The 24,745-nt window shown below is 34.2% G+C and overlaps 1 protein-coding gene across 1 annotated transcript in view; it reads left to right on the top strand.

Annotated features, from left to right (window-relative positions):
* The window catches only part of LOC123548857 (teashirt homolog 2-like), a 150,553-nt gene that overhangs the window by 45,706 nt on the left and 80,102 nt on the right, over nucleotides 1–24,745 (top strand). The window lies entirely within an intron of this gene.

Here is a 24,745-nt window from a genome sequence, read left to right as displayed (position 1 = left end):
TTGTACCTGACCATAATTCAAAGAGTTATGGCACTTTGTTAATCTTTCATTAGGTAACTTCTGTGACAAACTCTTCATTCATTATTAGGCATTTCATTAGAAATTCCCCCAGTTCTGGCCCACGTTGTAAAAGCTCCTTTTGGGTAGTTGGCACCCTGTTTCTACGCTCCACATTCGATTAGCAAGCAATCATATATATTATCATTTTTATATTTGTTGTGTTTTTTCTGTGTGGCACTCATCAGATCATTTGATTTTGTCATTATGTTGTTCAAACTGCCAGTAATGTGAGATTAACAGGGGTTTTCTTCTTATATTTGCACTACATTCCTAAAACAGGATTTTCATTTAAACTGGTGAAGTGGTTGTAGATTACAGACTTGTCAACTGAATCTCTATTTATTTCAATGATTATTGTGATGTAGTGACACCATTGATTGATATAATACTCTGATGACATTGTAAATCACCTGTCCTTCGGTGGAGGTTTCCGGATAAGGTGTGCCATCTTTGCAGGTGATTCAGTTTTCTGTTGAGTAACAGCTATATTAGGACATTAAAGCTTTCTTTGGTTTCTGTGAAAGATGTTTAATGTGGTTTAAACAGATTTTTTTTGTTTATATCGTTCTTGTTTTATCTGTCCTGTTTGTGGGAGCCATTCTGTCTATCTGGAGTCACATAATCTTGTCAGTGCACTGGTTGGATTTCGATAAAAACTTCATAACTATGATTTTTACAAAACCTTCCTAATGATGTGTTTGGTTCATTTATTTTTGAACTTAGCCTCTTAAACATCTTTTCTTAATAAAATATATATCAGGCTACTTCCCCTATTCTGTTGGTGGGTGGGGAGATTTAAATGAAACTTCATAGAAATGCTCATTACCAAAGAGTAGTTGTACATGTTTTAATGGTTTTAACGTTGGATGACTTTTCACTGAATTATGGCCCTTTGATTAAAATCATATGAATAAGTTTTTATATGTTTGAGATAGGATTAAAAAAAAAACACCAAGAAATATGAAGATTATTTGAAGTATTTGCGAGTGTTCCTTTCTGGTCTATTCAGTACAGGCCAGTCAAGGCCTCTTTTGAAGATGTGCAGTGTAACCAACATGATATAATGACCTTTGACCCTGTGGTTTCCCTGTAAACCTTTACTAGATGCTATATTTCTAAAATAGACTTGTCCATCATTCAATTTGGGCAGTACCACTTATTATTCAAAGGGGTGTTCACTGAAAATTTACTGACTGGATAGTGAACAGTGCTGACCATGAACCGTGCAGGCTGATCTTGGTCTGCACTGGTCGCAAAGGCAAAATCACTTGCCGCCAACAGACTAAAGGTGGAGTACATTTTAGAGAGGATTGCTAAAATTCTTTTGTTATCTTTAAAATCAAAGTGTTCTATAAAGACTCAGCTTTGAATTTATGTTCTTAATTTTGATAGCTCAGAACATTTACTGAAATGTACCCATATAAGTATCAAATTACAACCTATTTTCTGTATAATCTTATTTGTTATATGAAAATAAAATGGAACGTCTGAGTATGAAAGTTTTATTTTTTTAACTGAGATAGCTCTGGAGATAACTCTCCTAGCCATATATTTTATGAATTATTTCCCTTGCAGTAAATCAGTACAGTCAGCAGTATTTATTATCAGTAGTGATCTCTCTTTAATTCATTTAAGACATGCAAAATTGTTAGAATTGAGTTTCATAAGTGATTACTGCATTTGGTGTAATACATTAGTAAATGATAATTGAAGTTGAAATAAGACATTCATAAATTATGACTGAATTTGAAATAAAGCACTAAGGAGAGATTATCACAGTTAAAATAAGACATTCATAAGCGATTACTGAATCTTAGATAAAATATTTATGATTACTGAAGTTAAAACATTCATAAGTGATTATTAGAATTGAAATAAAGAACTCATAAGACTTAGTGATAACTGAAGTTAACATAAGACATTCATAAGTGATTACTGAAACTGAAATTAACCATTTATAAGTGAAATTAAAATAACGCATTCGTGAGTACCACATTGAAATAAACCATTCGTAAGTGATACCTGAAGTAAAAATATGCCATTCATTAGTTATTATAGAGTTTGAAATAAACCATTCATAAGTGATTACTGAAAAAATCAAAATGAAAACAAGTACTTAAAATTGCTGGAACTTGTGGAGAAGAGTTTGTCAAGACATGTCCATATTGCTCACAAATTATTGAATAAAACAGTGGTCCTCTAATTGTCTCTATATAAAATCGTCAGAAGTGGTGTGATAAGATATATCCCTTGATGTATCATCCAATTTTCCTGATTTACATCACTCCCATGTCATCAGAAATACATTATCGAAAACAAATTAGTGCCTTAGATACATATTTCATTTTGAGATTCATTTAATGCAGGCTTTCTTTGCTCGTAATTTATATGTGCCTGTCATAATCTAGGTGTGATATTGCAGTCGTAAATCACTCTACAAGCCTTGGTTTCCTATACAAAAATTACATTAGTAAATTATTTGAATGGCAAATACAGGTTTGTGGTTTAGACCTAGCGATTATGCAAGTGTCAACAAGAAACAGAGTATAATCGTTATATTCCTCACTAAATTTCTTTGAAATTTTCAAAATCCAGCATTGCTAGTGATAGATTATAGCTCTAAGAAAATTCCTTCAAGTTGCTTAAGGTTTATGAGTATTTTCATCAAACCACAGAAATATTTGATAAAAAAAAGTAACATCTTTACTCTCGATTACATGTTCTACCTTACTGTCCGATATGACTGGATACTTAAAATATTCTCAAAAAGTTGTCCTCCTTGAATGGCATTTGTAAAGAAATGAAAATAAGTAATTGCTGAAAACTATGCCATATTATGTTGTGTTGCATGCGTCTGTCTGTCCATTTGTCCTTCATATTTCCTGTCTGTAGCATAACTTTCAGAATGATGTAACTTCATTTCTGGCAATTAATGTTCTGGGGGAAACATTGACCTCACCTTCAGATTGAACTGTGACCTCTAGTTATTTTTTACTTGCATCACTGAATAAACTCTGCAGGGGAGAGAATACAGTGCCAAAGTTATGTGGTATTACCTGTGACAAAAAACATTAAAAAACATCTAAATCTTCCTTGTATTGTGCTAGTGGGTAATACCTAGGAATTTGTAGTTCAAAATTTATGCAAATATAACTCTCATTGTATATGGAGATATATTCAATGGTGGTACTACTTGATTTAGTTGACATTGTGATCAGACATGATGTAATGCTGGTGTCTCAACATTCCATGTGTAAAAAGTTTCACCATTTCAAGAGTTTTTTGTCATGTATTTTAAATTTTGGTCAGTTTTGGCTGATGTAGCACTAGAAATAGGTAGAGGTAATTTCATAATAAAAGAAATATTTAAACAGAACCTTGATATACAAAGAGGCTTTTGGCTTTTGTTGATTTTGCCAGGCCAGATCACACTTTATGTAAGCACCTCACGGAATCCAAAACTTTCAAAACCCACTCCAGCTGATAATAACATTGAAGATCGAGGTCCTAATATGTCAGATATCGCAAAGCTTGACAATTAGTAACAAAAGTGTCAAACTTAAAATATACTGTTGTCTTGTATACAGATTATATAGAAAATATTACCATGGAATGAAATGAGAAAATATAAGAAAAGCCGGCTATAGTTAGTCAAGTAGGTAAAATGCAAGATAACGAACCAGGAGAGAGGCTGCGGGAGTTTGATCCCCTGTCAAGGTGATTCAGTTCTTCCTGGACCCGGTTGTTTAAAATTTTAGCAATTTATCAAGCTGACGGTCAATTACTTTTAGTGTTATATTTCAATATTTCAGAAGACTTAGTAGAACAAATGTATGAGACACTAAAAAGTCTTTCCAGTCAAAACATCAAAAGAGTGTTTCCCACCAATTCTAATATTTTGAGCCTGTTAAAGTTCCGAACAGCTGGGCCCAGATGATGTTACAGAAGACAGCTGAAATATGTCGGTGAATGACGGGGTGGGGGAGGGGAACACGTCAGTACTGGTACAGAATCCAGGAACACGTCTGACCATTATTTCATCAACTTAAGATAGTTCTGCACGTTTGAAAAGCCGGAAGTGATGGCGTAACGTCATTTTTCCGGAAAACGTAGAATAAAGCCAGGATTCGGCGTACGGAAATGAAAATCACTTTATGAATTAATCGAAACCTGTGAGTAAATTTATTACAATGGTACTGTTTCTACATGTCTTAAGTCAAAATATGATATTAAAACAAATGGGATGTTAAAAAATTCAAAATAATGTCTTAAAATTAACGTGAAATGTCCGGTTCCTTTTAATCATGGTCAAATATCTCAAAAATAAGCACACAGACCTATACATTTTATTACACCAAATTATAGGCCATGTGATTATATACAATTGTGAGAAGTTTTATCAAAATCTACATTGTAGAAAAAATTCTATTCGATAAAATGTTATGAAAGTTATGATTTTCCCATAGACTCCCAGTATGAAATTTTGCGTGAGGTCCACATTTTTCAGATCAGTCTAGCAAAAAATCAAGCACACGACCCTATCTTTTTTATTTGCTGAATTTTCTAGGTATATTCTGAAGTTTTGAAAAATAAGAGTTTAATCAAATTCTACATTGTAGAATTTATTTCAATCCAAACGTGCAGAACTACCTTAAATACTGTTCTATTTCATGAATCAATGTGATTCAGTATTTTATGTGGGGCAGACAATTATTTCATTTCATAGCTTATCATTGTGAAAACTGACTTCTCTCCCTTTGGTTACGAAGTGTCCAATAGTTTCATTTTTTACTTGTTCCTTTTTTTTTTCTCTCAAGAATTCCAAAATTATGATTGATTCAATTTTTGAAGGAAAGACAGACAAAGTGTGCTGAAACCTCTCTATGAATCATAAATAAATGACAGAATTTCAGGACAGTAATAGATCTGTAATGGGCGCGAAGGCAAAAATTATAAGACGATGAATAAAATTGTCTATTTCACCTTTATATTCCTGAAAATCATTTTTGTTCATTTTGACTGGCACAAGTCATCTTTCATTGAATAATTAAGATAAAGCTGACATTTTTGGAGCCTTAGAAATTTCTCAGATCACATTTATAAAGCTTCGGTGTTTGGCAGAACAGTGATAGATGCTTCATTTAATTCATCTGTCAAGTTTTCTTGCAACATAAGATGTGGGGAAGTCTAGAAAAAAAAAAGAACATGCACGACTTAATCTTAATAACATTTCATGCGATTGCATTTTTCCATGATGACAGAATAAGTTTCTCTAGATTCCAAAACTGTCTGAATATTTGTTATAATAACAAATATTTTTGTTGTTTTCAAGGTGTGGTTATCGGCATGGAATGTCATGTTGCAGGGAATTTTCAAACTGTTGTCTTTTTCTAGTTGGAATTTCTTGCACTTTTGCCTGACAATAAATATCAACATGACTATTATGTCGTGTTGAAAAACACTTTTGTAAGTATTTACCTGGCACTCAGTAATCTTTGACAATATTTTCAGGTGTTTTGTGTTCATTTATGGGATAATTGTATCCTGAAGATATTTATTCAAAATAACCTGCTTGCATGGTGGTAGATGCCAGGTAAATACTTAGAGACACTAACTGGAAACTTTTCAGAGTTATTATAATTATATAGTCACATGATAGTGTAGGAGCTGTCCAACCTTAAATATCATATGCTGTCTTTATACTTAGCCATAACCCTGTAAGTGTCACTCATAGTGACAGGGAAAGTCAAATTTTTACTCAGTTCACTGAAAGTACCAACATTTTTCATGTCAGTTCATAATAGTCAGTATTGTCTAGTATTTTTGTCTGTATTTTTTTCTTAAAAAATGACCCGTCTCAAATAAATTATGGTCATTTTGTACCAAGATGTTGCAGTTGAAGGACTTTTGTGTGAGATCAGTAAGAATTCCCAGACTCAGCACTTTGCTTAAGTTTCTAACATAGATTATACAAAACAATAGTAAACTCTCCTCATCATTGTCAGCATCACAATCAAAGTATTATCATCACTGTGATCATCATTATTATCATGGTCATAGCCATCACCAGCAATAATAATAGTATCATTTATATTATTGCCAACATCACCATTAACTACATTATTATCAGCATTTATATCATTATCTTCATCATCACCTTCCTCTATGTCATTATAACAATCTATTATGATCATCACTACCACCATCATAACAATCCTAACTGTCATCATCATCAACTACAGAAATTGGCAGCAACAATATCTTCATCAAGACAACCATCATTATCTTCATCATCACCTTCCTCTGTGTCATTATAACAATCTATTATGATCATCACTACCACCATCATAACAATCCTAACTGTCATCATCATCAACTACAGAAATTGGCAGCAACAACATCTTCATCAAGACAACCATCTTTATCTTCATCATCACCTTCCTCTATGGCAGTATATTATCTTTTATAATCATCACCTTCATCATTGTGACAGTTCAAATCATCACCATCATCAGTAGCAACAGCAGCAGCAGCAACATCTTAATCAAGACAACCGTTATCATCAGCATAATTACTAACAACAGCAACAGTATTGATCATCAGGTTTGCCAACATCACCATCAACACTGTCAACATTATGTCATCTGTCATTGTAATCATTTCTTGAAGAAGCAACAACTTTTTTATAATCTATTGTAACTGTGACAATCATGCATGTTCAAAAAAATTGAAAAAGGAATCACACTTTAAGTCTCTGCACTTGAATCAACCTAGAAGATTGAAAATCTCTGTAAATTTAAATGGAATCAAGATTCTATGGAAAATTTTAAGTATGTTTTATGCTGTCTCCTCCTCTGGGCTTAATTTAACACTAATTGATGCATGTGACATGATGTGTCATTGCCACCAAATCCAGGAATGATTGATCAGAAGTTATCTGATAAGCCTTGAAAATCGAGGAGAAGTGAGAAATGGCTTATTTCAAGAGGAAAAGCTTGATAAATGCTAAAGGTTTCTTTTTTGGGGAGTGATATATAATATATCGGTACAGATAACAGAAGGATAAGAGCTGAAGTTGTTCATGTTTTTGTATATAGAATTTTATGATGATTGCCTTATCAAATCTGAATAATTATTACATATTTCAGTTGAAATAAAGTTTCTCATAAACTACCTGGTATCATTTATTGTGTCTGTTGAGTGGGTAAATAATGAAAAAATGAAAAAGATAAACAAGTTTGATGAATTGTCAAAGCTTTTGCAATGCTGTATAAAATTTATTAGTTATGTATTTATTTCCCTTTTTTTTAACAGTTAAATTAATATGTTGTCTTTTAATTTTTTGTACCAAACCAAACGCCCCTGATAAATGATATACTTTAATTAAAGCAATATGTTTGTATCAATTTTGTGGTACAAGCCAAATGTTTGTTGTGAAGTTGGACATCACACTCCGTTCACATGGCTGGGGATCATTTTCCTTTCCTAGGGATCTAACTTGAGAGCATTTTTCTTCCCTTGGGGTCGAACTCTGCAAATTTTTTGTTTATTATTAATACCAAAATATATTATGATGGATTATAATTCATTTCACACAGCCTGTGGTGTAACACCATTATGTACTTCATGCTGAACATTTAAAAAATCTAGATTATCAAAATTAATATTTATTGCTCTTAATGAAGTTTGCCCGAATACTGATTTCCTAATTAAAAAGGGGATGCTAATTGATGTACTTTAGCAATTGATTCTTCACTGATTGTTCCTGATGTCAGCCTTCGCAGCTGTAGTCTGGGAAGTCCTGGGTAATTTATGATTTGTTCATACAACTCCTACATTTAGCAGCCTATTTAATTGGCACTAATTATTGTTGATCTGAGATGATTAAGTAAGGGACATTTCCAACACCTGAGTTTCCATGTATATACTTATTGAGTTTTCTATAAATAGCCCAAGCATCACATTGGCAGGAGACATAGATATTATGCATACATACAGTATATGAAACATTCTAATATGCTTGTCTCTGTTAAAACACGCTTACGCTAGAATGACGTCACGTTAACATGCGGTGACGTCAAAGTTTTTGTTGCGACCTAGAAAGAGCGCTACAATATTTTATCTACTGTTCTAGATAAAAGGCATATTAGAATTGATATAATTTATAGCAAAACGGTGTTTTAACACTATATATACACTCGGGCGGTAATATGTCGTACAAATAATTTCACTCAGGCTGCTCCCTCATGAAATTATTACGCCCAACGTATAACCGCTCGTTGTGCATAAATAGTGTTAAAGCACTCTTTTGCTGTAAATTATTTCTCAAATCAAACAGGAATTTTGATTTATTATTGCATAGGTTAATACGATGATTTCACAAAAAGAGTTGCAGTTCACTCTACGAATGCAGATTACAATTTGTATGTAGATGACAGACTGCAGATGGCAATACCAGTGCGGATTACAAAATGTATGTAGATGATAGTCATAGTGTGATTGCAGATTACAGTACAAATGCAGATTACAATATTTATCAGATGACAGTATGACTGCAGATTACAGTACAAATGCAGTTGACATTACCACTGCAGATTTACAGTGCATATGCAGATTACAATGTATGCAGATGACAGTATAAAGAAAGATTACAGTACAAATGCAGATGACATTACCACTGCAGATTTACAGTGCAAATGCAGATTACAATGTATGCAGTTGACAATATGAATTAAAGATGACAATACAACTGCAAATGATAGTATAACTGCAGAGGACAGTATGTATGCAGATTACAGTATGACTGCAGATGGTAGTATAAATGTAGAATACAGGATGTATACAGATGATAATACAACTGTAGATAACTATACAAATACAGATTACAGTATGTTTGCCAGTTACAATGTATGTGTAGATCACAGTATGAATGGAGATTACTGTATGTAAGCAAAACACAATGTATTTGCAGTTCACAGTACAAAATGAAGATTACAGTAGGCAAATCACAATGTATATGCAGATCACAGTATTAATGGAGTATACAGTATGAAAGCTAATTACAATGTATGTGCAGATTACAGTATATACCGTAGATACCCATGTATAATGCGCAGTTTTTTGACCCCCGGGACCACCCCCGAATCGTGGGTGCGCATAATACACAGGTATAGACAATTTTCCAACTTCAAAACAAGTTTGTTACCGATGTTCGCCATTTTGGTAAAGGGAAACTACTCCCCGCGCTTACTGTCTCCGCTAAAATCTAAGATTGCCGTTACGTTCCGTAAAAGATCGAATTGTTTATTTTTCTTTCAAACAAAATTAATTTCATATAAATTTAAAAGTATTTTGACGAAAGAAATGTTTATAAATCACAAAAATTATGTTACTAATTAAAGATCGAGAATTATCTTTAACCGAGATCAAACTGTGAACAACATAATTGACACGAGGTGACACGTTGATTGCCGGTAATTACTGGCTTTATGATCGTGACAAAAAGACTATCACACCTTTTGTTATCAGTTTAAATTGAGAAGCTCATGTCATTTTGAAAGATACCATTCCGAAATATTGAATCAGCTGCTATTTATTTATTCAAAATAGTGAATTAAAAAAGGTAAAACAACAAATATAACAATAATTTACTGGTTTTATTTTCGAGAAAACAAAAATCGATAGTACCGTGAGACCGATGCTGCTGTCCGCCGTGGAGATAAAATTTATTACCGGTGTCGATGTAAACTCTACTTTCGTTTTCCATCCACCTCAAAATTGACCAAATTTTTTTTTTTTTTTTTTTTTTTTTTTTTTTTTTTTTCCCAGGATTTTGGACTAAGATCGGGGGTGCGCATTATACACGGGTGCGCATTATACACGGGTATCTACGGTAAGTAAATTACAATGCATGTACAGATCACAGTATGTAAGCAAATTACAATGTATGTGCAGATTACAGTATGTAAGCAATTTACAATGTATGTGCAGATTACTGTATGTAAGCAAATTGCGATGTATGTGTATGTTACAGTTCGAATGGAGTTTACAGTATGTATGCAAATGACAGTAGTTTGAAATAATGTGTTATTTGTAGAACCAGTATGAATACTTTGTCTTTAGCTAAAGAAGTACTCTCTCACCTGTGTGTACTGTACTTGTCTTTGAACACAATAGATGACTATGACATTCATGTGTCAGGCATAATTTATACCATGCCTGAACAGCTTGGAACTAAACACTGGAACTTAGAATATGTTAGAAGACTTTGATTTATTAGAAATTAGCAACTTGTCACATGTTAAAGAAATGCTTTGTCTGGAGCACAGTTTATACATGCTTATAAATGACTTATTAGTTCTGAACAGGGGTTTCTTCAGACAAAGTGTGTGAGCAACTTGCTGTGACATTTGATTTGAAACTTTCTGATGTAGTGTGGTATTCCGTTTGCTATTCTGCTGGTAGATTTACTGACCATTCCATTGAGCTTTATTTGCTTTCCATTGTGAGTCTTATTTAATACTCCATTGTCAGCTTTATTTGCAGTTCCATTGTGAACTGTTTCACTACTCCATTATGAACTTTATTGGCAAATCCATTGTGAACTCAATTCCCTGTTCCATTGTGAACTTTATTGGCAATTCCATTGTGAACTTCATTGGATGTTCCATTGTAAACTTAATTGGCTGCTCCATTGTGAACTTTATTGGCTGTTCCATTGTGAACTTAATTGGCTGCTCCATTGTAAACTTTATTGGCTGTTCCATTGTAAACTTAATTGGCTGTTCCACTGTAAACTGAATAGGCTGCTCCATTGTGAATGTAATTGGTTGTTCCATTGTGAACTTTATTGGCTATTCCATTGTGAACTTCATTGGATGTTCCATTGTGAACTTAACTGGCTGCTCCATTGCAGACTTAATAGGCTGTGCCATTGTGAACTTTACTCACTATTCCATTGCATGACCTGAGCAGTGTCAGAGACTTAAAACTCACCAAACAAATCAATTTCAGCTGCTAGAAAAACTTTCAAAAAAGGTTGTGGACTTTATTAACATGAATATGAACAATCAGTTATATTGTTATATATAAAGTAGAACAACATTGAGTCACAACATGATAATGTTCTGTTTTAGTGGTGTAGTGATATGTATCTTACTCTTTTCATATAAAATGTATAAAAAGAAAGATAAATGAGAAATGTGTGAGTAAAAGTGAAAGACAAATGTTGACAATCAATCAAGAAGTAAGAAGGGATTGGGAACCATCCTTGATTTGAGTCTACCCATCAATCTCTGTCAGTCGGGATTCAGCATCTATATCCCAACATGCATTGTGGTGATTTAGAACATATTTGTCACACACTTTGTTCTTTGACTTTTTTTCTCCCAAGAAGCAACATGTCTGATTTTGTCCTTTTTCATTGATACAGCTCTTATAACACTTCAGACAGAGAAAGATACTGCTAGATGATAGTGTGTTGATTTTAAGAAATAGTTCAGAATCATTTTGGAAAACAATTCTAAGCCGGAATACTAAAGCTCCACTTATTTACCCCCTTTATCTCTTATTTTAGCCAGTAAGGAAAGATCCAAACCAGCCGGTTAGATCCCCTCTCCTCCGGGAACCAGCAGATTAGATCCCCCTCCTCTCCAGGAACCAGCAGGTTAGATCCCCCTCCCCTCCAGGAACCAGCAGGTTAGATCCCCCTCCCCTCCAGGAGAGAAAATACAGGAAGAAGTCACTACCCATACTGTTTCCAGTCCATGCTAGTTTCCCATCTAGGTCACCTTGCATACCTTTGTATGCATTCACCTCCATCATATCTCCAAATGCTTCTTGAATTTGTTTAATCATATTTTATTGCTTATATATACATGTATATACAAAAACAAAACATTTATTAAACATTGAAAAGCCAAATGGTTAGGCCCAAGTTCTTACAACATTAGCGACCAGCCGCTTCTTGAATTCAAAGCTTTTCATCTTTGTAATAGTGATATATTCTATCAATCACAGTTACATCTCGACAAGGAGTTATATCTCTATACATACAAACATGTTTACCTCAAGTCTCATTTAGACCTTTACCACTGAAGATATTCAAAAAGCAGTTGACCTTGCATCATCGGTTTATTTGGGATTTTATTAAGACCAGAGTTAAAACCCTTGACTTAAGTGTCAAAACTATGAATAAAGAGCTTAAGTTTGTGTTGCACCTACCTAACATATATTTCAGGTATTGTGTCATGAAATGTTACAGGAATGAATGTTAGAGTCAGGAAAAGGAAGACACAGAGTTGGGGAAGTGAAGACAGACAGTCAGGGAAGTGAAGACAGAGGGTCGGGGAGTAAAGACATAGGGTCTTTGAAAGGAAGACACACAGTCTGGCAAGGGAAGACACATAATCAGAAAAGAGAAGACACAGAGTCAGGAAAGTAAAAGTGAAAACACAGTCTACGAAGGGGAGACACAGTTGGAGAATGGAAGACACAGAGTCAGGGAAGGGGAGATTACTACTACGCCAGCAAAGCCCTGTGTGACCATATTTCTTCCAGTATATCTGAAAAGAAAAAGTAGTTCTTACTTAATAGCAGTCTTTCCTTTAGAAACTTTGATTTCCCATATGTTTTACAATATATCAAATATAACTAACAAGACTGATATTGAATGAGAAGGAACAGAGAATATCGACTGAAATCTTTTGATTGATTGGTTTCATGGAGTGAAAGATTCTAGCCACATCTTAATTGTCTTTTGAGATTTTTTTCCTTAAAAAGAATGTTTCAATTTGTCATCAGATGGAAGCAAAGATGGAGAAGTCAGAATGCTGGTGCCAGAATAACCGATGGACTTTCTTCATGATTTGTTGATGCATCTTGTAAAAATGATGAACATTTTCTCAGAAGGATTAAAGTACACAAGTCTCATTTGAATAAAGTTGATAGATTGACTATCTCAAAACTAAGTGATTAAATAGACAGGATGAGGTTCCATTACACATAACAGGTTTATTGGCATGTAATAAAAGATGTCCAAAATAATTCTGCTGATGTTGCAATGTTCCAAATACTGCTATAATTGTGTACATGTACATTTGTACCTATATTTGTACAATGACGTATCTCAACTTCTGTACAAGTATCAAATTTAGAACTCCCTATTCAAAACTAAGAATAACTCGTCTTACAATTCCTTGCACTTGTATGGGAATCATAGAAACATTTCTTACTGGTAAACTCACCTTTCTGGTGGAAATGTGAAACACTTTTTACCTGTAAATTACCTCTCTATTTGAAAAGGGAACTACTTCTTACTGGTACATTCACTTCTCTATTGGATGTTGGCAACTTGTCTTACCTGTAAATTCACCCTATTGGAAGTGGGAAACACTTCTTACTTGTAAATTAACTTCTCTGTTGGAAGTGGGAAAGACTTCTTACTTGTAAATTCACTTCACTATTGGAAAAAGGAAACACTTATTTCTTGTAAACTCACTTCTCAGTTGGAGGTGGGAAACACTTCATGCTCTCCTTTGGAAATGGGAAACACTTCTTACTTGTAAACATACCTCTCTACTGGAAATGGCTGACACAATTCACTTTTCTGTTGGAAATGGGAAAATTTATTACTTGTAAACTCACCTCTCTCTTGGAAATAGGAAATACAAATGTACTTCTTACCTGCATATTCACCTCTCTGTTGAAAATTGAAAACTGTTTTTACTGGAACATTCACTTCTCTAATGGAAATGGGAAATATTTCTTGTTTGTAAATTCACCTCTCTATTGGAAGTGGGTAACACTTCTTACTTGTAAATTCACCTCTCTGTTGGAAGTAGGAAATACTTCTTACTTGTAAATTCACTTCTCTATTGGAAATGGAAAATACTTTTTATTGAGTCAGCTAAACGCTTTAGCGTTTTGACGAGTCCTTGCTGTTCAGCGATTCTCTAAATGGACCAAATAACACAGTGAAGGGATGTAGTTCCATTAGGTTTCTCAAACTTCAAACAGTTCACTGCATGAATGAAGTTGTGTCAATTCCCTTTGCTATGACCAATATACGATGTAATCTGTCATATTTATGACTTGTAATTGTGCAATACTCGAATGTAACTCATTAAGCATAAATGTGCATTTTATGAATTGCGCAGGCTTACAAAGCTTGCGTAACATCCAGCGAAAGACAAAAAATAGTTCCACAGGGCTCCAGATAAGATGCGTATAAGCGTAAATTACGTATAGAAATAATGCAAATACGCATGTCTAATAATTTCTAAGGGTGTAAAAACGTATATAAAATTACAGAAATGCACACAATGCTTTTTTAAAAACAAAATCTGAATCGTCTGGATGCGTTAAGTTACATAGCCGATCCCGATCAGCCTTAATTCTCCCACATTGAATGTATACACGCATCGTATGATAAACTTCTATAAACTTTGTGTGGGTTGAATTTTGCAGTCAGTAAACGAATAAATTATCAGAAGAAGAAGCTCTTACTGGTTTGTTTAGTTGCTACAGTTATTAAAAATGATTTTAATTCTTATTTTTCGAGAAATAAACAAATCGGCGAAACATTAAATTGTACTTTCTTGTAGTTTTTGAAATCGAAAGTAGATCGTCCATGTTTGGCTGCTTTCACGAAACGAAACAACTTTTTTATGAAAAGATTTAAATAAGAGGTAATTTACCGTAAACTTCAATGTCAGATACTGTCAATTGCTGCTAAATGTCTTCGTATCATCACAATTTGTAAAATATATTGTTGAAACTGGAGAAAAGTGTAATCGTATCCGGATATAATATTTTGGGTAAATATCGAGCTGTGTTATGAAATTTTAACATTCAAGTAACATACATGATAGATATTATTGTAACAGAAATGATTCTAGAATTTATTTTTATTACACCTACATAAATCTATGTCAGACCCGTATTCTAGTCCTGAGGCATGATCTGAAAGTAAAAAGATGAAGTGACAGTCATACTTTGGTTATTGTAATACTAGAAAGAATCTAGATCGTAACCTTTCTGGAATTTTGACTGGTTTGGATAATTTGCTTACGATTCAGGTTCGCAAAAAAATGAAACCGTCACCCATTCTGCTTTTCATGATGACACATGGCTTGATTTTTGCAGTCAGTAAGCGGATAAATTATCCCGAGAAAGAGCTCTTACTGATTTGTTTAATTACTACTGATTTTAAAAATGATCTTATTTCTTGAGAAATAAACAAATCGGCGAAACATTAAATTGTATTTTCTTGTAGTTTTTGAAATCGAAAGTAGATCATCTATGCTAGAGTGCTTTGACGAAACGAAACAATTTTTTTTATGAAATGATTTAAATAATTTCACCGTAAACTTCAATGTCAGATACTGCCAATTGCTGCTAAACTGTCTTCATATCATCACAATTTGTAAAACATATTGTTGAAACTAGAGATTTTGGCGGTATAAAAGAAAGTGTAATCATATCCAGATATAATATTTTGGGTAAATATCGAGCTGTGTTATGAAATTTAAACATTAAAGTAACAGACATGATAGATATTATTGTAACAGAAATGATTCTAGAATTCTAGAATTTATTTTTATAATACATACATAGAATCAATATCAGACTTATATTCTAGTGCTGAGGCATGACCTGAAAGTAAAAATATGAAGTGACAGTCATTCATACTTTGAATATTACACTATTATACTAAAAAGAATCTAGGTAATATTTAGAAATTGAAACATAAAATTTTCAGTTAGAAATCGCACCAAAGGCTGTATCAAGGGTCTATATTTTCAAAATTTCCTTGTGGTGATACCCCAAACCCTACTTACAGGAGGGGGTATCCTCCCACACCCTCCCCCATATTGCCACTTTACAGTTTGATACATTTGCCCTTTTACCACCTGCCACAATGCCCATTTCAAAATCTGACTGCAGTTCAAAGCGGGAAGGAACACCCCTCCCCACACCCACCCTGCTACCGACCACGTTAAAATGGCTCAAACATTTTTTCAGCCCAGTCTGGGCCTGTCTGTCTACATAAATCAAAACGGATAATTGAAAGTACGTAGACTTGGGGACTACTGACATGGTTTTGAAGGGGTTAACAGGTCTGAAATAGAATAAATGATGGTTTTAACTAAAAAAGAACTGCATTTATTAATATTGGTTATCTTTTCCGAAATTGGTAGCTAGTCCGAGTAACTTCTCTTAGTTTCGAATGCGTAATTTTCCTGTCAGTGTAAACATTCATGACACTATATATTGACACTCAGCAACATTTACATATCTTTAAACGCAAAAGTAAGTATACTTTAAATTCACATCCCTTATAATATGATTGAACAATACCTAGTAGGGGTGGGTATTGCCACGAATATTGGTATTGCGATATATTGCAATATTGTATGTGGATATTGCAATATACTGCGATATATTGTACCAGTTATTTAATGAACAAAAACATGACAAATCATACTGTTTTTTTTTTCAAATTTATTCAATTAAAAATGAGTAAAATGACTAGTATCAACAACACGAGTGTTTGCTTGACCTTCTCAATAAATAAAAATACCAGTAAACAAAAAAATAAAAAGTGTTGACTAGATTATGGGGAGTATTATCGAATATTCAAAAGCGAAAGTAGACTGCGTCAAAATATTATTTGATTTATTGTGCGGCACTACATTCGGTTTACGGATACAATCATATTACACAGGTTGCTCAATTCACCGATTATAAACGAGGAAAGTGGTATAGCTGTTGTATGAATAATAAATTCTAGTTGATAGAAAAATTACTAATGAGTCGCTGACAAATACGAAATTATATTTATCTAAATTTTCTTATTGGTTTTATTATGTGGAATTGGGTCCGTAAAATAGCTGTAAACCAGTCTGCTACCTGCACCGGAAATGAAAGGAGAAAAATGAAAACAAAGTTGAATCGTGCTGGCTGCTAGAAAAGGATTTTTTTTGTGAATCTTCTTGGTTAACGTTAGTGTTACTTAATGTTATAAAATAACCGGTATTCGAAAATCATATCGCAATATCGTATCATCGGAAAAAAACATCGCAATAACCGGTCTACCGCGGTATATCGCCCACCCCAAATACCTAGCGTGTGACACGGTTATTGCCAGGCCCCTTATCTGTAAAATATCTGAACAGTTCTTTCGTCCATCCGTTACAAAATGTATGTGGCAATCCGCGCTATAAAATTTCAATATATAAATTTTCATATTCAAATTTTATCATGTGCGAATATATACCAGCCGATAATTGCCTGTTTTGGTAATGCCGGAGGCAAATGTTTACTGGAAAAATATTAATAGTCATGGGCAGTATCTTAGTGTCACCTGTCAAATTGTAGTTTTTATTTTTGCGAACCACTCTTCAATTTTAGAGAAATATATTGGGTTTAAATACTTGTATAATGTCAATCAAAGTTTTACTAGGCATCGATTGAATGTCCATTTCATCTATTGTAACAAAATCTCTGTTCAGTTGGGGAAAAAAACTAAAACCAAACTGAAACTGGTAGACTATACTACCAGTACATCAATCATTAGCCAACTCTCAGGCCCTTCAGGCCTTTGATTTGTAAACTCACCTCTCTACTGGAAATGGGAAACACTTTTTTACTTTCAAATTCACGTCTCTATTAGAAGTGGGAAACACTTCTTACTTTTAAATTCACCTGTATTGGAAATGGCTAGTAAACTCACCCTCTCTGTTGGATATGAGAAACTTTTCACTTCTTACTGGTAAATTCACACTATATTGGAAATGAGAAACACTTCATTTCTTGTTGATAAATTCACCTTTCTACAGGAAATGGGAAACACTTCTTACAGGTAAATTCACCTCTGCATTGGAAATGAGAAACACTTATTTCTGGTAAACTCACTAATCTAGCACTTCTTACTGGTTAACTCAGTGTTCTGAAGGAAATGGGAAACACTTTTTACAGGTAAACACCTCTGTGTTTGAAATCTGAAACACTTCGGTAGTTCCAACATCAAGCCCGGGTCCAGGGGTGGGCCAAGGAGCCTCATGCCCCCCCCCCTTGTTGGCTGAGAACTGACCTATACTATTTTCTCAACATTTAGACCCAAAAACGCACCAGAAACCATTTCATACCTATATTTCATAATTTTCCAGGGGGAGAGGCCCCTGACCCCCTCCCACATCAAGAGGGGACTAACCCCTCCATTACCCCAACATTTAGACCTAAAAATGCACCAGTGGTCACCATTTCATACCTGTATTTCAAAAATTTCCAGGAGGGACACACCCCCCCCCTCAACATAGCCAGAGGCTCCCCCTCTCGTACCTACCCACTGTCTTTGCTATGCGCCTCGGTGGTGACATCTTTGTTCTAGACTGGTGCCCGCCCCCCAGTCAAATTTTTCTGGATCAGAGCCTGAACATGAACAGTAATCAAAGCTCATCCTCTCTACTAGTGAACAGCTGGTAATGGTGAGTTAACGTGAAAAAGCACTGGAGGCCTTGCAGGTGACCCCGTCACTTCCAATGAATCTGAAAAAGAAAAAAAAAACTTTCAGAAACTAGGAAACTTGGATTTTCTGTATGTTTTACCTTGGCCATTCATATCAAATATAGCTTACAAAACTGATATTGAATGCAAAGGCTCAGTGAATTATCAACTAATTGGTTTCATCAACTGGTAATGGTGAGTTAATGTGAAAAAGCACTGGAGGCCTTGCAGGTGACCCCGTCACTTCCAATGAATCTGAAAAAGAAAAAAAAAACTTTCAGAAACTAGGAAACTTGGATTTTCTGTATGTTTTACCTTGGCCATTCATATCAAATATAGCTTACAAAACTGATATTGAATGCAAAGGCTCAGTGAATTATCAACTAATTGGTTTCATCAACTGGTAATGGTGAGTTAATGTGAAAAAGCACTGGAGGCCTTGCAGGTGACCCCGTCACTTCCAATGAATCTGTAAAAGAAAAAAAAAACTTTCAGAAACTAGGAACTCTTCGTCTACCATGTTTTGCTATGCGCCTCTTGATCTTTGTTCAGACTGTTTCCGAAGTCAAAGGATCAGAGTGAAATAACGTAATAATGGCTTTCTATGCAACTGGTAATGGTGAGTTAAGTGAAAAAGCACTGGAGGCCTTGCAGGTGACCCCGTCACTTCCAAGGAATCTGAAAAAAAAAAAAAAACTTTCAGAAACTAGGAAACTTGGATTTTCTGTATGTTTTACCTTGGCCATTCATATCAAATATAGCTTACAAAACTGATATTGAATGCAAAGGATCAGTGAATTATCAACTAATTGGTTTCATCAACTGGTAATGGTGAGTTAATGTGAAAAAGCACTGGAGGCCTTGCAGGTGACCCCAACACTTACAATGAATCTGAAAAAGAAAAAAAAGCTTTCTTTCAGAAACAGGAAACTTGGATTTTCTGTATGTTTTACCTAGGCCATTTATATCAAATGTAGCTTACAAGACTGATATTGAATGCGAAGGATCAGTGAATTATCAACTAATTGGTTTCATAGAGTGAAAGGTTCTAGCCACATAGTGATTGTCTTTCTTAAAAGTGAAAGTTTCAGTTTGTCATTAGATGACACAAAGATGAAAATTCAGAATGCTGGTGCCAGAATAACAGATGGACTTTCTTCCTTATTTGTTGATTGGTCTTGCAAAAATGATGAAAATTTTCTCAGTAGGACTGCACAGACAGATTGAATTAAATTGAAATGACAGTGGATGGAGAGGTTGAAATGTGAATATGTGTGTTAAGTTTCAACTAAAATAATTCAAGCTGTTACGAAATTCGCAGAATGTTTGCACTTAATATGTCTCCTACATGTGGTTGGGGAGACATATGATTTAGTGCTGTCTGTCAGTCTGTTATAGTTAGTCTGTCACAGTTTGTCCACACAACTCCTCTGATACCACTGGATGGATTTACACCAAACGTATCAAGATTTTCATTGCCAAGCTTTGTTTTCTTATCATTGGCATCAGCTTTTCCAGGTTTGATGATTTTCAGCAGAGTTATGGCCCTTGATTCATCAAATTTTATGGTGTTTTGGCCACTTCTCTTATATTATAGAGCAGATTTTGACAAAACCTTACAGGAGTGGTCAGTGCAAAGCCTCATTACTCATATAATCTGCATTTTCCGTTTCAGTGATTTTCAGCAGAGTTATTGCCATTGATTTATCAAATTTTAGGATGTTTTGGCCATTTCTCTTATATTATTGGGCAGATTTCCACCAAACCTAAAAAGAGAGATCAGTGCCAAGCCTCATTGTTCATATTGTTGGCATGTTCCAGTTCAGTGATTTTCAGTGGAGTAATAGCCCTTGATTTGTTGTATTTAACCTTGTTCGGGCAACTGCTTCGGTACCACCTGGAGGAATTTCACCAAACTTCACAAAAGTGATCATTGCTAAGCCTAGTTGTTCATTTCATGGGCATGTTCCAGTTCAGTGTTTTTCAAAAGAATCTTGATCCATTATTTGTCGATTTTGTTGTTGTTGTTATTTTGGCAACTTCTCTTACACCATTGGGCAGATTTTCACTAAAGCTTACAAGAGTTATCAGTGCCAAGCCTAGTTGTACATATCATTGTCATGTTCTAGTCCAGTGTTTTTCAACAGTGTTATGGCCCTTGATTTGTCATATTTTACAGTATTACACTACTTGCGGTGTTCAGTTAGGCTGAATTTCACTAAACCTCACTAGAGATTAGTGTGAAGTTGTGTATATTACTGTCATGTTCAAATTAGATTATTTTCAGCAGTCATGACCCTTGAGTTGTCAATTTTTATGCCCCTGGCATCTACTGATGCAGGAGGCATATAGTGTTTGTCCTGTCTGTCCATCCGTCTGTCCGTCCGAGGTTAACCAAATGGGACCGTTTCGTCTACCATCAATACCCCTTACTAGAATGACTTGATACTAATGCAGATGTAATCTGTGACCATTCCTCATCTTCAGACATCACCAGACCTCAGTTTGACCTTGGACTTGACTTTGTTTTGGACTTGGGTTGCTTTGTATCGACAAGGATGCCACAGAGGGCATCAAGCGTTTATTGAATGCAGCTTCTTGTTTTTATCTGTGCTACTTCTCCGATACCACAGGTTGGAATTCCATCAAACATCACAGGAGTTACCACTGCCAAGCCTAGTTGTATATATAGTTAGAATGTTATTAAAGTTCAATGATTTTCTCTGGAGTTATGGCCCTTATTTGTGGTACATTTTTCATGAAAAACTAACTTTTCTAGCTGAAGCATAAGATTTAATAAGGATTTCATTATTCTTGCATTGTGATCTTAATGACAGGGACAGCTTCATATTTTTAGCAAGGTCGATTTTCTGAGAAAAAAAATTTGTATAATGGACTTTATGGGCATTTATATTTAACTGGTTATTTCTGATTATTATATTTGTAAGGATTTTCACAAATAAGTATTATTTTGTGTAATGTTATTGAATGAGTGATTCAAGTGAGACAGTCGGGGCTAAAATACTTACCTAAGGTATGGGATGTGGTCAAAACTGGAATGGTAATCCATCCATCCAGGTAGATACAGCGCAAAACAGGAATTTGTTATTAGAACCATTTCTTGTGAGATAAAAGTATACATTCATTTGCAGGTACCGTAATATGGAACAGGATTTAGCAGATGGGCAATTTTGGGCCATATTGGTATCAAAATTTAATGGTCTGAAACCGATATTTGATATTTAACTGGTTTTCGTCATACAACAATTGATTGAGCAGACTGTACTTTTGCCAAACAAATTTTTTTCATAATTTTTCTTGCACTGATATTGGCACGTTTTTACAAAATTTTCAATTTTAATATCCCTTGCCCTCATTACCGTTCTCAACTATTGATGTAAGTTACGAATGAGCTCCATTATTAATAAATCTTGAGCTTAATGTAATTATAAGTAGAGGTAAATTCTCATCAAGTCATGATGTTTTTATATGCAAAGATAAACCTGAGCCGAATTCTGAGGGAAAAAACAGTAATGATTCACTAAAAGCTCCAGAAACTCTTGCTATTTATCTTGTATATTTTTTGTAGACCTGTTCCAATTACATAATCATATTTTATTTGCAAATAGCTGTTTTATCACTACCATTTGGCAGGCTGGTGCTAATACATTTTCATTACTGTTATTAATTTATGACACTCTGAATGGTAACCGTCAGTGATGAACAGTTGCCTGTCGACAGACGTTTTTGACAGTTTTTGGCAACAAGTTGATTTATGTCACCTTTGATAATCATAATACTATACCATACTACATAAAAACACCATGTACTCAAACATTTCAGAATTTTGTTTTTATTGCTTTTGATATACTTCTAGTCTCATTTTTATGTGTGGGGAAATGTTAATAGTTTGGATGGTGAAAGATAGTTTGCTACAGATAAAAATAAAAGAAAGTCAGTTCTCATCATTTTTCTAAAACCATTGAATGGAATTTCAAATAACTAGGTGTAAATGTAAGTCATCGTCACAAGACATGAAGATCACTGTGTTCAAGGTTAAGTTCACATTAAGGTCAAGGTCAAGTAGTTGTCCATATCTTGTAAACTGTTTGAGTGATGTTCCTGAATCTAGCATTGGTTACTGACCTCATCATTAACAATTTGCAGAGCAAATGACACAGGTAACAACATTCAAAGTCAGTCACACTTTGAGGTCAAATATCAGAAAGCTTTATTCCATGCCTGCTGGTATCATATAATCCACTGGAAGGATTTTCAGAAAACTAACAGAAATTGTTTACCTCATTAAGGTGACCTGCGCAAACATTTCCTGCATCAAGCATTTTCTAGGGATATTAATTACCTTTAGCAGTTAGGTACAAAGCTGTCTCAACATCTAGACCCCTAGCTTAAAGGTCAAGGACACACATAGAGGTCAAAGATAAAGGTTTTTTTTTCTTGTCTGCTCTCTTAACATTTTTATGCATTCGTGGATATTCAAATAACTGGACACATGCTTTCATCTAAACAATAGGACATTCAACATTGAAGACCAATACCTCTACCATGAAGGTCAAGGTCAAAGTAAGAGGATAAAGATTTATAATCATTTTTCTTGTCTGTCTATAACTTTTTTTTATCTAATCATGGATATTCAAATAACTTGACACAAACATTCACCATAACAAGACGACTTGTCACAATAAAGATCATACTCCAACATTTCCGGTCAAGATCACACTTACAGGTCAAAGATTTTTACATCATTTTTCATATCCGACTTGTAACTTTTGAATGAATAGATGGATATTTTAAGTACATTGACACAAACATTTATCATAACTAGACAGAAGAGTATAAGACCTAAACGCCTAGCTAAAAGGTCATGGTCACTTTCAGAGGTCAAAGATTTTATGTTGATATCTTTTATATAAATTGATAAATATTCATGTAACTTGGTACAAAACATAAAATTATATATACTTATATTATAACATGAAATGAAGAGTCGCAATCACTATTTTAATATAAGACTTGTAAAAAAGCTAACAAATGAAAATATTGATACATCATTAAATGTCCATGAAATGTGCAAGAATGTCAGCATTGTTTGATCTCGTTGACGTAATTTCCTTTTGAATAAATATCCTTTACAAGGCTGTGATACAGTCATGATTTGCAAGGAATTTGCATAATTATGTTAAAAGGTGTGCAAACCACATACGAGCGTGAGAATCACTCTGTTAACACATGTTACACTCCCTGAAAATGACAAAAAACAAAGATTACAGCTTCCATATTGGAACATTTTGAACATCCCTTGTCTGTTAAAATTTGAAAAATCACTCTTAAACTTCATCAATATTGTATAACAATCTCTCTCCAGTGATATATATTAGTTGTTAATAAGATGTGTAGTGACCATCATCACCCATTTTGTCTTTCAACATCAATTTTCTACTAGATGATTTGATCAAGAAATGCTATATAAAATCCTGTGCTTACCATTTATTTGTTCTTATTGATTGATTGAATGCCTGATTCAGCTAATTTCAGACCTTGCTTTGACTCGAAATCATTTGTTTTCCAGTTGAAGTACTCAGAATGGCTTAAACCAGTGATAAATTTTGGGTTCTTGTCAGACAGAGAATTAAGTTTATGAGTTTTTCTGGGCAGAAATCTGTCGAGGTATCAATCATGGTAAATCTATCAAAAGTTCCACTTACTCAGTTTGTTTTAGTGAGATTATTGGAATAAAATTGACAGAGAATGAAAGAAAGTTGATGCAGTACAGAAAGGAAGGTAAGACTTCTTGATTTTAATGTGTTTTTAAAATCTAAACAAAATTGAATTAATATAAAGTTCTGTGATTTTATACATAAAATTCTGGTGTAAAGTTGGAATCTGTGTTCTTTTTCTTAACGTCAGAGGCATTAAAAGAATAGTCTGCCTTAGCAATTTGCATTTATTTTCGATTTATGTAGTAACAGAAGATGTTAATTGCAGATGAGTTTTTAATGGAGTCAAAGCGAATATGAAAATCTTTCCAAGTTTTGATACAGAATACATAATATCCTGATCAATGCAGAGACTGTTAATTCTTGCAAATTTTGTGTAAATTAAACACTTCTACAACTAAAAGCATTTATAAGGTTACTCCTTTTTTTTTTTGCTTGAG

The sequence above is a fragment of the Mercenaria mercenaria genome, chromosome 6 (assembly GCF_021730395.1).
Source record: "Mercenaria mercenaria strain notata chromosome 6, MADL_Memer_1, whole genome shotgun sequence".
NCBI lineage: Eukaryota > Metazoa > Mollusca > Bivalvia > Venerida > Veneridae > Mercenaria > Mercenaria mercenaria.
The sequence above is the reverse complement of the archived record's forward strand: the minus strand, read 5'-3'. Positions and strand labels throughout refer to the sequence as shown.